General features: G+C 48.3%; 1 protein-coding gene across 15 annotated transcripts in view; it reads left to right on the top strand.

Annotated features, from left to right (window-relative positions):
* Plekha6 (pleckstrin homology domain containing A6) overlaps positions 1 to 14,438 on the top strand; it is a 139,142-nt gene that overhangs the window by 20,915 nt on the left and 103,789 nt on the right. The gene's annotated exons all lie outside the window — the stretch shown is intronic.

The raw sequence follows: 14,438 nt of genomic DNA, 5'->3' as shown, positions 1-14,438 counted from the left end.
TCAGCCTTGGCAGCCTTACTTGGGGATCATGGATGGTGAGAATGCTAATTATAGCCTTTCTGTGACCTCACCCCCTTCAGAAGCCCCAAGAAGAACCGACACCGTCTGAATTGATTACATTTGAATTGCTTCCCTGGGAGAGGGCAGCTTTGGGGCTGTCAACCTCCAAGGTCCAGCCCCACCCTACCCCTAATCTTATAGGAAAGAGAAGTGGGAAGGTTCAGAGGTCAGATTCAGGTCGGTGGAGGCTTTCCTTTAGTGGGAGGGGTCAGAGACGCTTGGTTTCTTAGGGGGCGTCAGCGGTTCACTGGGTAGCTGCTGAAGGGTATGTGGGCAGGGGGTGATGAAGAGTGAAGGGACAGGCAGGGTTGGTAAAGGAAAAGCAAGCTGGGACTGGGCTATTGTGTGAGGAGTCTGGGGATGAAGTGGCCAGCAATGGGCAAGGGAGGGGGAGGGGTGAGGAAAGGGGAAAGAGGAGGAGGGAGAAGCAGCTACTGGGAGATGCCCTTTGAGATTGCAGGCCAATCTGGCCAGGAGACGCTGGATGCAGGGAGAGGCGGGCCAGGGCATGATGGGAGGAGGGGATAGAGGGTGGAGAGAAAGAGAAGGACACTGCTTCCAGTAAGTGTCCCAAGAGGTGGTTGCCTTCGGGACTGGGTAGCTAGCTCTTCCCAAATCCCTCTAGACCTCTCGCTCTCCATCTGGCATCTTCCAGTGGCGCACTCAGGCACGGGTCTCCAGCATGCGTGGGCGGAGCCCTGGCTGGCACGCCTCTGCTAGAGCCCTTGTGCAGATGGCTGCGGGCACTGCAGGTGCCGGCTCAGTCCCCAACCCCGCGCCCTGTGGAAGTGGGGAGGATTCTGCGCCTGCAACTGTCCAGCTACAACCTCCACCTCTGGGCAGCTGCGGTTTTGCTTGAGCAAGAGTCGAGCCCATCCTGCTGGCAGAGAGGGGTGGGCCCCTGTCACAGAGTCTCGGCCGGCGGCCGGAGGGAGATGGGGGGCAGGGCGGCGGTGCCTCCAGAGCGGTGGCAACAGCAGCTCCGGCACCGGCACAAACACCGAGCTTTCCTTGCAGAAAGGGTTCTGTGTCTCCGCACAACCGCACAGAGTGCTGGGCCGCAGATATGAATTATTAAAAGCCCTTGGTTTCCCCATCGGGCTACGAGGTGATAAACGTGTTAGCGCCGTGTGTAATTAATCCTGGTGGCGTGCTGCGTGGGCTGGAGACAAAGGGACCTCCCTCCCCCCAATTCGGCTGCTTTTCCTTTTTTCACAGGAAGGCTATGGTGCAGGACGCATTACATAGATAATTACATTTAGTGCGTCTGCCTGGATGATTGAGTTGGATTCTTCCTGCTCGGTGCAAATGAAGTAATTACTGAGGAAATTGAGGAGCCGGGCGCCTGCCCTGGCAGAGCTGCTGTCACACCCCCCCCCCCTCATCTAGGCTCAGTGGCGCCCAGGGGTGGGCTCCGCGGAGGAGCCCTCAGCTCCTAGAGCTGACCTGGACTGCACCCCAGACAGGGGTGAGTTGCCACTGGGAGCTGAGCAGGTTGCGGCTGATGCTCCTGTTTCCTCACCGCCTTGCCAGGAGCAGCCCATTTGATTACTAGACATCCACTTGGCCCCAGGGGCAGGGCAAGAGGAAAGATGGCTGGGCTTAGTGAGAGCTTGGCCTGCTGGACCAGACCCAAGCAGGAGGTTGACATAGCGGGGCAAGTTGTCGTGAACGCTTCGCTAGTTAAAATGCTCTCAGAACCAAACTTCTCTGGGGAGTAAGTGGGGAGTAGGGAGTTGTGACATCTACTTCAGCTAGACTCTTGGTGTGTGCATGTCCCTGCCACCAGCGCGCTCTGCTCCGTAGAGTCTCTCTGCACCTGTCTCTACTTGCCTCTCTTCAGGCCCCTCTGAGCCCTCGGACAGCCTGGGGAAATCCAGACTTCTTACTTGACAAGAACTTCCTGCATGGTGGGAACAGTCCCTGTCTGAGTCAGCCCCTGAATTCCTCCCTTTGGTTCTGGTGCTTCCAAGCTTCACAAAACATACAGGCTTCTCTTTCACACGGGATTAAAAAAAAAAATGTGTTGCTTTTGAAAGCGCTGTTTATAGTCTGCATGTGGGTGCAGTGTGTTTTACATAGCCGTTTTTGAACATGTGAGGCTGTCAGCTTTATTTTCCTTTACAAATACACACAATATGTACATTTTGTTGTTGTTTATGAGGGTCCTCCCGTGCTCCTCTGGTATTTAGGATTCTTCCCCCTTAGTATAAACCTCAGGGCACAGAATTGATATGATGGTCTATACTTCAAAAATTTGATTCTGTGTTAAAATAAACATAAAAACATGAAAAAAAAGATTTGGTATCTAATCCAAAGATTTTGGTTGATGTATCTTTTTAGAATTCATTCACAAACATGAATCGACTTGTTATGACAATATACATATATGCCATAAAATTTTGTTTTGGTTTTGAGAGAGGGTCTCATTGTAGGCCTGGCTGGCCTGGAATTTGCTATATAAACTAGGCTGTCCTCAAACTCACGGACACCCGTCTGCCTCATAAGACTGGGACTAAAATTATGTCCTAATATGTCTGAACCATTCAGATTTTTAGCCAGCTGTATATTATTGTCATATAAGCATTTTCCATGTCATTATATATTTTTTACAGTACTTAAAGTAGTTTCTAAGTATTTCATTACACTTGTTCCAATTTTCACCTTCATATTAAATTAGCTGTTTCTAAATGTTCACCTTCTATAAATGAAATATACATATTCCAATTATTACACATATCAGTGATATTTCCCTCTTAGGTTACATTTCTAAAAATAAAATTGCTACATATTTAAAAATATTTAGATAAAGTTTACCAAATTTTATATTCAAAAGCACTTGTTTACATTCCTAGTTGCTGTGTATAAGAATGCATTTTGTAACTGGGCTGTGGTGGTGCAAGCCTTTAATCCCAGCATTTGGGAGGCAGAGGCAGGCAGATCTCTGTGAGTTTAAGGCCAGCCTGGTTGACAGAGTGAGTTCTAGAATGCCTGGGCTACACAGAGAAACCTCGTCTCAAAAAAAAAAAAAAAACAACATATTTTTTAGGGCTGGAGAGATGGTTCAGTGGTTAAGAGTATTCACTACTCTTCCAGAGGACTGGAATTCAGTTCCCAGGACCGACTTCAGGTGCTCACAGAAACCTGTGATGCCAGCCCCAGGAACATCTGACACCTCTGACCTCCAAAAGCACCTGCACTCACATGCCCACACTCAGAATCCCGCTCCCGACAATTTTTAAAAAGAATGCGTTTTACAGGTCAGTGGAGATGGCTCACTTAGTAGTGTTTGCTGTGCAGATCATGGCTCATCAGTATGGCTGTAATTAGCACCGGAGAGAAAGAGGATCCTTGGGTTTTGCTAGCCAGCTAGTCTAGCCAAATCCACGAGCGACAGATTCGGTGAGACCCTATCTCAAGAAATAAGGTGAAGAACAATAGAGGAAGACACCCAACATTGACAAACGTGAATGTGCACACACACACACACACACACACACACACACACACAATTCTGTGGCATGACTACCGGTGCATAAATCATAACATCTTTTATGGTGTCAGTATGTTTTTCTTCACTGTTTCAACTCCTTGGATGAGTGGTAAGATCTAATAGTTTGTGTTTTATGTGCCATCTCCTCAAAAGCCAGAGCGGTGTGCTATTGGGAATACAGCGGGACAGGCTACGGTATGGAGGTGCCCGCTCATCTCTGTAGACCTGCAGATGCTGGGCCTTACTGTGCGCATTCAGGCAGTGTGGAGATACCTGTGCTCTGTAGGATGAACGTTTGGTCCTAGGCTTTAGGCTGCTCAGCTTCCCTGGTTTGTGCCTTCCTGGGATTGGCAGGAACTCTGCTTCTCAGGGAGCTGACTTGGAGTGCTTGGCGAAGGTGAGGTCTTGCCTTAGCATTGAAGTCACCATCCACCCCGTTTGATTCATACTTACCTGAGAAGATCATGTGTCTCTAATTGCAAACGCCAATTTGCTTCTAATTAGTCAAATGCTTGCAATTAACCTGGTAAGTTCAACCAGGCTCTGGGTCTTGAGGTTGTTTCCTTGTTTGTGTTTGTTTCCTGGGACATCACGAACATCAGTGGTTATCTGAGGCCTGCAGTCAGTCTGTTTGCCTCACTTGAACCTGGGGTACCTCACTGCAGACGGGAAAGGACATTAGTGGGGACACAGAGCTGTTTTGGTGGCTTATAGATGGGAGCATGGTGCTGCTCAGAGGCTTGCTAGACTTACAAGTGAGGCATAGAATCTTGGTTCCCTCTTCCTGCCCCTCTGATATTCTTCTTCTGTAAGATAGGAGTAATCCACTGTGAATCAGAGGATCCTAGGTTGAAAAAGTTTTTCCCAAGACAAGGTCCTACAATATTGTAAAAAAAGGGGTGGGGGGGTTGGAGAGATGACTCAGTGGTTAAGAGCACTGATTGCTCTTCCACAAGACTCATGTTCAATTCCAGCACTCACATGGCAGCTCACAACTGTCTGTAACTCTAGTTCCAGGGGACCTGACCCCCATGGCAAAACACCAATGCATATAAAACAAAAACAACATAAAAATTAAAAAAATATATATTGTAGGGGGCTGGAGAGATGGCTCAGAGGTTAAGAGCACTGACTGCTCTTCCAGAGGTCCTGAGTTCAATTCCCAGCACCCACATGGTGACTCACAACCATCTTTGATGAGATCTGGTGCCCTCTTCTGACATGCAAACATACATGGAAGGAATGTTGTATACATAATAAGTAAATTTTAAAAAATTGTAAGAAAAAAACCCCACCCCCCCCCCAAAAAAAACCTTAAAATTCAGAGTCTAACATGACTCAGAAAGACTCTCCTGTTAGGTCAGAGGTTCTCAACATATGGGTTGTGACACCGCCCCCCTACCACATGCGACAGGGGTTGAATATCAGACATCCTGAATATCAGATATTTATATTAAGATTCATAACAGTAGCACAAGTACAGTTATGAAATAACAACAAAATAATTTTATGGTTAGGGGAGTCACCACACACGAGGAACTCTATTAAAAGTATTAAAAGATTGCAGCATCAGGGAGGCTGAGAACCACTGTGTGAGGTAATCCGACAGGAAAACAATTTTCCCAGACAGAGATGTGGGGGTCTTCTTAGCTTTGTGGCTTTGAGTGAGTTCCTTGACTTTCCTAAGGTTTGGTGGCTCTGTCAGCAAAGTGAGACAACATGCTTGTATGGCTCAATCAAGAGACTTTACACACCAGGTGGTGGTGGCACACACCTCTAATCCCAGCACTTGGGAGGCAGAGGCAGGCGGATCTCTGTGAGTTCGAGGCCAGATTGGTCTCGACAGGACAGGTCTCCAGAACAGCCAGGACTAGACAAGGAAACCCTGTCTCCAAAAGCCAAAAATGAAAAAGAAAAGAAACAAGACTCCACGAGGCACCCGGAGCATGAGCAGCATGGGAAAAATAGAAGGGTTAGTGTGTCTTCATCACCGCCATAGCTCATGGAGAGAAAGCATGCGCATGTAGAGACACATAAGTTGCATGTATGCTGGCTGACTCCTAGATGTGCTCAGAGTGGGAGAAGGGTGAGAGGTCCTGAGTTAGGCTGCATGGCAGCCAGTGGCTACTCAGTCTGCAATGAGAGGGGACAATAGTTCTGTAAGAGGTGTGGGTGGCCGTGAGCTGGCTCAGCAAGAGGCGTTTACTCCCAACCTAAAAATCTCAGTTCCACACCTGGGACCCACACGGTGGGAGGAGAGAAGGGACGCCTGCAGGTTGTCGGCTAGCACTGTGATGTGTGTGCATGCATACATACACACAGACAGACAGACACACATGCACACATACATGCACATACGCATACACACATTGTAATTTGAAAGGTTGGCTAACAGTGGTCTACATAGTGAATTCCAGGGCAACCAGAAAAAAAAAAAAAAGGTTGACTGGAAGGATCAGGCTTGATGAGGCTTGAGTGATGGAGGTTTTAGCCTATGGTTCATGCTCCTCCCTGGAGGAGGCTGCTTCATGGGAAATAGAGGTACCAGACAGCAGGAACTTAATTCCCTCGGGCATGTAGGCCTCCCAGCCTGGGCCAATCCTGCCAGCAACATCCCAGCTGCTCAGTAGCCTGGTTGGTCCCCTGACCTTCCTATGCAAGGCAGCCTGGTGGCCATGCTGGGTTGCCACGGTAACTGGCAGCCTCCCAGCCGAGTTGCCTGGGTAACCAGTTAGCTGGTATTTGGGGGAGGGGGTTCTGAGTTGTAGAGTATGGTGGGGAATCAACCTCAAAAGAGATGGAGAAGGATAGGGTGAGACAAAGAGGTGCTCCCAGGCAGGCCCTGTCCTCTTTCCTTCAGGAGATTGGGAAATCCAGAGACAGGCAGGACAGGATGCTATGTTGTTTCTGCCCCCACGTATACTTCCACTTGTGTGTGTTTCCTGGCGTGGACCATGCAAACGCAGATCTCAGTCCTAACCCCGTCCTCCCCCTGTAAACATAGTTTCCTCATCTGCAAAACAGAGGGACTGGTTTGGATCTGCCTGACCAGCCCAGTCCGCAGTGGGTCCTCTCTTCCATCCTGATTCCTTCTTTGGTAGTTGCTTCCCAAGCTGTCACGTGCTTACATGGTTTGAGCCCAGTTTGGTGGCAGGGGCTGGGGTCAGGACTGGGACCTAGAGATGTGATTCTTAACCCCTAAGGAGCTTCCCATCCCAGTCTGCTGAGGGCGGAGCACAAGTAACACAGGTGAGAATGCCATCAAGGAAGTTTGAAAGGTGACCCCTGGGGGAATGTTTGCGGGACTCAGGCAGGCTTTCTCTCCTGCTCCATCCAGTAACAAGTGTGTTGCCCTTGCTTGCCACAGCTTCCTGCTGTATTCCAGGAAGGCTCCCCCCCACCTTCTTCTAAATATAGCCTTGACCCCTCGCTCGGTTTCACACCCACTGGTGAGTCATCATAGGGAGTTTGAGAACTCTGAGGAAATGTGGCAAACCCCAGGCTTTTTCTTATGTTCTGCACTGAATATTGCCTGTAGAACCTTGCAACTTCCAACTTGGTTACCTTGTGAGGTAACCAAGACTCAGAAGTCACACTGCTTGCTAGGGTCCCAGAGTCAGAGTCTCATTGCTCAGAGGCTTATTGCTCAGATTCATTCTGTTCATTCTGTTCTTCGTTTACTGATTTAGCTAAAGTTTCTTTTCTTTTCTTTCTTTCTTTCTTTCTTTCTTTCTAGAGATTTATTTATTTATTGTTTACAGTATTCTACCTTATACCAGAAGAGGGCACCAGATCTCACTATAGATGGTTGTGAGCTACCATGTGATTACTGGGAATTGAACTCAGGACCTCTGGAAGAGCAGCCAGTGCTCTTAACCTCTGAGCCATCTCTCCAACCCCCTTCCTTCCTTCCTTCCTTCCTTTCTTTTCTTTTCTTTTTTTTTTTAAATTTTATTTATTATGTATACAGTGTTCTATCTGTCTGTATGCTTGCTGGCCAGAAGAGTACCACCAGATCTCATCACAGATGGCTGTGAGCCACCATGTGGGTGCTGGGAATTGAACTCAGGACCTCTGGAAGAGCAGTCAGTGCTCTTAACCTCTGAGCCATCTCTCCAGCCCCCCCCCCCCCCCCCCCCCGCTTTTTGGTTTATCAAGACAGGGTTTTTCTGTAGCTTTGGAGCCTGTCCCTGGCACTAGCTCTGTAGACCAGACTGGCCTTGAACTCACAGAGATTTGTCTGGTTCTGCCTCCTGAGTGCTGGGATAAGGGCGTGCACCACCACTGCCCAGCTTAGTTAAGGTTTCTATTACTGTGAAGAGACACCATGACCACAGGAACTCTTATAAAGGAAAATATTTAGCTGGGGCTGGCTTAAGGTTTCAGAGATTTAGTCTATTATCATCATGATGGAAAACATGGCAGCAGACAGGCAGACATGGTGCTGGAGAAGAAGCTGAAGTTCTAAATCTGAATCCATAGTCAGTCAGAAGAGAGAGTGACACTGGGCCTGGCTTGAGCATTTGAAACCTCAAAGCTCACCCTCAGTGACACACTTCCTCTAACAAGGCCACACCTCCTAATAGTGCCACTCCCTATGAACCTATGGGGGCCAGGTACATTCACACCACCACATTACTGAATCTGTTGTCCTGGGCTATTCTTGTCTGTCCTTCCTTCCTTCCTCCCTCCCTCCCTCCCTCCCTCCCTCCCTTCCTTCCTTTCTTCCTTCTTTTCTTCCTTCCTTTTTTTCTTTTCTTTTTTTTTTTAAACAGGGTCTTGCTATGCAGCCCAGGCTGACTTTGAACTCACAGAGATTTGCTTGCCTCTGCCTCTCAAGTGTTGGGATTAAAGGTGTAGACAGCCACACCCAGTTGACAGATTCTTTTTATGCAGAGAGAAAGACTTGTCTTATCATCTACCCAGAACTGGGTTGGTTTTTGTCTGTTGTCTTGAGGTGGGCTGAGGAATGATGCAGAAAGGGGAGGCTGTTCTGAGGTCATCTGGGTCTCCCTGGGTGAGGGACGTTAATTGCGGAAGGAGAGCAGGAGGACAGACCTAATGTGGTGTGGTGAATCCTCCTGGCGTCTTCTTCCTGCTAAGTCCAGTGAATGTGATGGAGGGTGGATTCTCTGTTGAGGTTTTGGAGCCACGCCTATGAGTGTCCAGTTTTTGGGAGATATTTCTGACAGAAAAGCCTTCAACCAGTTCCCAGAGAAAACGGCCTCTCACTTCCTATCTCCTTTATACGGCACCGTGGTGGTGCTGACCAGCAGGAGGCTGCAGTGTTTGGGGTCCACCACAGGCCATGTTCTATGGGAAATCTCAGAGCCTAGAGGCTGAAGTTAGCAGGCCTAGTGGGATGGGGCCCAAATGGCTCTGGAGTACTCAGGCAGAATACTGGCCCAACTCACCTGGAAGATTTAGGAGCATGTGGAGAAATTCATACTGCTGGCTTCCACTTTGAACTATGTGAGCTTTGTAACCTCATTCTGCTTCTCAGTCAGTCTGACTAACTTTCCTTTTAAGTGGAGGGTGGTGCTAACCCTTCCTTCTCACAGGGACTTTGCCCTTTGTAAACAGAGTAGGCCAAGTGTTTGCAGCCAAGACATCTCCTTACCGTTTGGGTGTATTCCATTTATAGGCCCAACTGCCAGCCTTGCAGCCTGGCTGAGGTTGGGTGGGGCTCCGACTCAGCAGTGTCTGGGCCGACGTAGACATCTTGTTACTGCACTAATGATCCACAGACCACAGATCTGCATGGTGTCCTGGACTCTGTATTGCGAGGATGGGATACTCGGCACCAATGACTTCTGAGAGGATGGTTTTATTTTGACTCATGGTTTCAGAAGTTTCACTCACTCCATCATTGTAAGGAGAGTGTGATCAAACCAAGCATGATGGGAAGGGGGAGGGGAGAGAGAGAGAGAGAGAGAGGGAGAGAGAGAGAGAGAGAGAGAGAGCGCGAGAGCGAGCTCAGGAAGGTAGGAAGGAAGGCTCTGAGTCACCATGCCAGGTCCCTTTTTTGTACTCTTAATCCCATCCAGTCTATGAGATGGAATTCACTTACATTCATGGGGTCTCTTTCCCTCTTCATTAATCCTTCCTTCTTGTTTGCTTCCCTTAAAAACAAAGCTCAAAACAAAACAAGGTCTCAGACGTAGCTGAAGATGATGTTGAGTTCCTGAGATTCCTTCTTGCGCGTCCTGAGTTACTGGTTTGCACCACACCTGGTTTACGCTGTGCTGGGAGTCGACCCCAGGGCTTTGTGGATATATGTTAGAGGAGCACGCTACCAACCCTACGAACCGAGCTGCATCTCCAGCCCCTTTAGTTATCCTTTCCAGAAACACCCCCACAGACGTCCGGAGGTGTGCTTTGCTAATCTTGTGGGTTCTTATCAACCCAATCAAGATGGCAATCAAGATTAATTACCACAATGACAGTGCTTCCAATTGTAAAAAAAAATACAACAGCATTGGAGATATCGGACTCAGGTGTTAGATCTGAGATTTCTGCCCCTTGATCCCTTTGGAACCCGTCAGGTCAGTGTGGTGGGTGGTTCAGCTGGGTGCACAGTCCTGCCTCAAGCTGGGTGAAGAGACTGGACATGGTGACAAGAACTGGTAGTTACAGGGTTGTGGTGGAGTGCAAAGAGGTTGGTTGTCCAGTGCTTCACAGTGGTCCGGCTCACATTATGAAGGTGGGTAAGCATATTTCACATAGGTGCCTATAATCTGCCTTCAAATATTCTGCCATGTACCCAACGAGTATATGCGCTCTTGCCCAGACTCATCTTTCATTACACTTTGTACCTCTGAAGAAACTATTCCTAAGATGATCATACTGGGAGGTGGGGAAGGAACTGGAACTTATGGCTATTTTCATGATTTCTCCCTGAGTCTTCTTGTTGTGCCTCTTATAACCCAACCTGTGAGTTAAGTGAGATAACAGTGCCGCTGCCAGTCATGACTCACGTGTGGCTGCTCCCGATGCTCAGCTAACTACCTCTTCTCAGGTGTCCAGGCTGCATGCTGGAGGAGGCAGGTGGCAGATGCTGTCGGGACAGCGTGACTATGTGGGCCTCCCGTGTTCATGTTCACATGGAGCTGGGCTGGCAGCTTTTCTTCATCTAATCTAGGGGGCCTCTGCTTGCACAGGAAGGAAGTTCCGAGGATGCTATGGCAGCCTTATAGGCAACACCAGGGCGGGGAGGGAGTCAGAGCCTAGTGCTGTTCTTCTTGGCTCCCTCGTGCTCAGATACCCTCGGGGGAGTGGTGGCATGGGATGGCAGCTCCTCTAGCAGCCATAACACAAGCAAGGGGTTAGGATCTTCATTTATAGTCAGCACAGTCATTGGACTGCAGCCGGCATGCAGACTTAACTTAGTGTTCACTTCTCAGTACGCGGCTCCTATACCTTCCTGCTTTTCCTTGTTAGCTGCAGGCCTGGTGAGATGATTCAGTGAGTAAGGACGCTGGCAGCGGTAGCCTGCAGTCAGTGCCACCATTGCTATGTGTGCTTAGATGTGAGTATGGGTATAGTGCCTACGGTGACTGACTCCCCAGGGCCTCTCGTCAACATTGAGGTCAAGGGGTTCTTCAGAGAAAGGAGGGTTTGTTTGTAGTGGCTTCAATGGCCTGGAGACCAGCCCTCAGGAGGGAGGCAGAACACATGGTAGGCGGAGAGAGGACACGAAGAGTCATGACTGCTCTGTTCTAGGTGCTGAGGGCGTCAGGCGTCCACTAGCTCTCTAGTACCTGTGCACATGGCTTCTGAGGGAACAAGATGGACGGCCTTCAAGACCCTGCCTCATTTTGAAGAAAGCAGGACAAAGAGGGAGACACTAAGACGGAACACACATTGTCTCTTAGGAGAAACCTCTGGGGCATAGAGCTAGATGGCCAGCATAGGGATCTGGTGAGCAGGGACAGAGCTTGCATGCTATTGGACAGGCTGTGCCTGGTTAAGCTGTTCTGGCTTTTATGTCAGGAAACTCCCACTGCAAGCTCCTGGTGTGCCTTGTAGCGAGTGTGAGGCTTGGAGAGTCAACACAGACAGGACCTTTTTCAACCCAGATAGCAAACATCTGCATTGGGCCCTGCATCTTCTGAATCTCAGATCAGAACCAGGGCCAAAGTCATCAACCCATGTTTATTAAGCTAAGCTATTTCCTCAGAAGTGACCTTTTAGGGCAGGAGAGATGGCTCAGCGATTAAGAGCACTCACTGGTTGCTCTTCTAGAGGTCCCGAGTTCAATTCCCAGCAACTACATGGTGACTCACAACCATCTGTGATGAGATCTGGTGCCCACTTCTGGCCTGCAAGCAAACATGCAGGCAGGACACTGTATACACGACAAATAAATAAATAAACAAACAAACAAATAAATAAATCTTAATAAAATAAAATCCAAAATCTTTTTTAAAAAATTGACCTTTTATTGGCCAAGAAACTGGTTTGAAAATAGTTGTTCTGAATATTCCATTGACTTAGGTGTTTCTCTTTGATCAGTTTGCATCTCCCACAGCAACCAGCACAGTGCCTCTACATGAGTGATTCTAGAGGCACCCTTCCTAGCTTCCCTAGGCTTGGCGGTGTGGCTCCATACAGTATAGGCACCTTCCTAGCTTCCCTAGGCTTGGCAGTGCGGCTCCATACAGAGATAAGGTGAAGGGATCCTATATAGGACCCTGTCCTCAACACACGACACACCTTTTCCTGGGTTGACAGTTCAGATACTTAACCTCCCACCTTCTGCCCCAGAGCCAGGATCCCCCATCCCTGTCCTTGACTGAAGGCTAGCCTGCTGGGACTGGAGCCCACATTGCTCATTTTTCTCTACCTTCTCCCTGGAGACACTGCAGCGTCATTCACTCTTAGGCTGTTTGGATAAAATACAGGAATATTTCAGACTATCTATCTATCTATCTATCTATCTATCTATCTATCTATCTATCTATCGGAAAGGTCTCATGTAACCCAGGCTGGCCTCAAACTTGCTGTCTAGCTAAGCATGACCTTGAACATCTGACTCTCCTGCCTCCCAAGCATGAACCACCACACTGGTCTGTGCAGTGTTGGGAATGGAAGACAGGGCTTGGTGAATGCTAGGCGAACACTGTGCCAGCGCATTCCCAGCCCCAACCCTTCCAGGTTCCTTGTCACTGGTTGTACCCATCTTTAATATTTCCTTGAGAAGGTGCAAGCTCTTTTGAGGCAGCGGTGAGGAGTTTATCACTCCGACAGGACCTTCCTGAGATAGTGGGGAATACAGAGCTTTCAAGAGCATCCTTCCCTTTGGCTCGATCTACAGGCATCCTGGCCAAATTTATGTATGGCTATTGCTGTCTCTTTCTCACCATTACGCACCCACCAGCATCAATGGGCAAGTCTGAACTTGATACAAATCACTATAAGCATCATATGAAACACTGTAGATGCTTCAAGAGCCCGTTTCTCTAGACAGAAAGGTCAGGACCAGATGGGATTTAACATCAACCTTGAATGTTATCAGCCAGTCCCTGCTTGAGCTTTGCAGAGCCACGATATCATTGTTGGGCAGCTTCTGCTCGGGTCCTTCCTGAATGATGAACTGGACTTTTCTTTAGTTGAATTTCACACTTTGGTTCTGGTCCAGTGTCCTAACTCTCCTTTCCTGGGTTTTCTGTCCATCATCATTCCAAGGGGAGGCAGAGGAAGTGTCCACAGAGCCCACGCCACAGTGGAGAAGACACAATCTCTGGATCCATCTTTTTTTAAAAAACATTTATTTATTTATTTATTTGTTTATTTATTTATTTTGTATATAATGGCAAGCCTGTGGTACATTTTCTTAATTAGAAATTGATGGGGAAAGGCTCTGTTCACTGTATCGTGCATGTGATAAGGACTCAGGTCGAGCCGGCCATGAGGAGCGAGGCAGTAAGCAGTACCCACCCATGGATGATGCATGCTTCAGTTCATGCATCTAGGTTCCTGCATCGAGTTCCTACCCTGACTTCCCTTTGATGGATCCGGATGTGGAGGTGTGGAAGCCCTTCCCCCACCAGTTTGCTTTTGGTTACGGCATTTGATCACAGCAGTAGAAAGCCCAAGACACTAGCTGTGATCTTCATTTTAATTCTTAACTTCTTTGTTCCTCAGTTTACCTATCTGTAAAATGCAGGTGATGGTAGAACCTCCTCTTTTGTTGAGACAAATTAGCTGATACATATAAAATAGAATAGTACTTGGAAGATATGGGCAAGTTAACATATGGTATCTTCTAACACCCTCCCCGCTTTTCTGTTCTTCGAGACAGGGTTTCTCTGTGTAGCCCTAACTGTCCCAGAACTAGCTCTGTAGCTCTGTAGATCAGGCTGGTCTCGAACACACAGAGATCCACCTGCTTCTGCCTCCCGAGTGCTGGGATTAAAGGCATGCACCACCACCACCTGGCTTAACCCTCTTTTGAAATAAACTTTGTAACACTGAAGACAGTGTTTCAATTATGCTCTGTTCCCTGAGGCTCTGATTCCTCCCAGCTAAACAATGTATTTCTGTCATACTGGGCTGAGTTTGTGGATACTAGTGTTTAAACTGAACTCATTTTACTGAATCTGCCCCGCAGGTTATTTTTCCACAGAGAGCTTTTAGGCTTAGGTCTCCCCTCTCCTACATAAAACAAATGATCTGAATTAGAGGAAAGTTCCGTGTCAAGGGAAGCCCAAAGCGGTCTTTTATATTGGTTCTAAACACACAAGAGCCCTCGCTGTTGCAGTTGAGGCCTGAATATGGTGCCATCCTGCTGCCTGTCGTTCTGTTGGGGAAATCTCTGGAGCTGCATGGAGCTGAGCTAAAACTGCTCCCTCAGGCTCTTCTCTCTTTTGGAGGCTCTCTTTCA

Source organism: Myodes glareolus, chromosome 5, assembly GCF_982192425.1.
Source record: "Myodes glareolus chromosome 5, mMyoGla1.1, whole genome shotgun sequence".
NCBI lineage: Eukaryota > Metazoa > Chordata > Mammalia > Rodentia > Cricetidae > Myodes > Myodes glareolus.
This window is presented reverse-complemented; position numbering and strand designations above follow the sequence as displayed.